The 1,273-nt window shown below is 47.4% G+C and overlaps 1 protein-coding gene across 2 annotated transcripts in view; it reads right to left on the bottom strand.

The window, feature by feature from the left end:
* SCG5 (secretogranin V) overlaps nucleotides 1–1,273 on the bottom strand; it is a 70,110-nt gene that overhangs the window by 67,412 nt on the left and 1,425 nt on the right. The window lies entirely within an intron of this gene.

A 1,273-nucleotide genomic window follows, 5' to 3' on the forward strand; every position in this document is an offset into this window, starting at 1 on the left:
GGATGGTCATGTCTCTCTACATATTTAGCTGTAAGAGAGTGCATGCACTTGAGATAAAGAGAAAATAAAAGGTGTGTGTGGGGAGAAAGCACTCCCCATGGGGTGTGGTCATCTGCAATCCCTTCTCCATTTCTCCCTCCTGTTGGGATTTGGGGTACACATGCACATGTACCTGGTGTGTTTTTCAAGTCACTGCAGCCAGGATTTGAACCCTGTGGTATCTGACCTGACTCCCTTAACCACTAGGCTACAGAGTGACCTCTCTCATATTTCTTCTCTTTGTTGTTCCCTGAAAGTTCTGCATTACCCGTAATGCCTCTACTCTCTCCTTTTACTAAAATAAAAAAACACTTATAGTTGAAGAGATAGTGACATTCTGAGATTTCTGCCTCAGGGAAGAAAAGGCTAACTGGAGAGAATTAGGAAGACACACATGCTAAAGGAACACAGAAAGGTTAGGAGTGTTGGCAGGGGCCATTTTAGCTTAGCAAACATTTCAGACGTTTGACATCTTGAGGGGAACAAAACATGCAGTGGCCCAGCCTAGTGGCACAATCAGTAGCAAACTTAAGTACAAAGCTGGAAGTCACATGGCCAGCCAAAGGCTCAGATGCCTGGGTCAGCCTGAAAACATGCAGGACACGTGTGTGAGCGTGAGTGCCCAGAATCCTGAGGAGCCAGAAGGCTGGGGAAAGGGGATCAGAGCATGACAACACCCTGTCTCTTTCTAATGCATGCCCATGTGCTCCTTATCACAACATTTAATAAAATAAATAAGATACACACAGCTCGGGCTCCTGCCTTGCAATCTGGCAGAGCAGGTAAGTATACATGCTCGGGTCACTTACGTTAGGCAAGCACCTCAGTTTCCTCCCCTGAGAAAAGGGGGTAATAAAAGTGTCCATCTTAAAAGGTTGTTTGTTGTGCGGATAAGTGCAGAAACATATGAATAAGGTTTAGAACAGTGCCAGACACAGGGCGAGCCCCCTCTGTTGCCATTACATTGGCAATTAAGATCCATGGTTCTAGAGGTTAGAATTTGGGGAGGCAGCAGGGATGAGAGGGAAGACAGAGCAGGTGAAGGAGAGGGAGAAGACTCGTCTGGGGAGTCGACCTGCCATAAGAGTTGGCGTCTACCAAGGCACTTCCCAGAACAAGGAAACAATTTGCCAGCTCTCCCTGTAACTGCTGCATCTGTTTAGAATGGATGCTTCAGGCAGCAGCCATGCTAACCCTTCTTTTGATGGTGCTTCCACGTGAGGGGGGGGGGGGG

The sequence above is a fragment of the Tupaia chinensis genome, unplaced genomic scaffold (genome assembly GCF_000334495.1).
Source record: "Tupaia chinensis unplaced genomic scaffold, TupChi_1.0 Scaffold000062_1, whole genome shotgun sequence".
NCBI classification, from domain to species: Eukaryota; Metazoa; Chordata; class Mammalia; order Scandentia; family Tupaiidae; genus Tupaia; species Tupaia belangeri.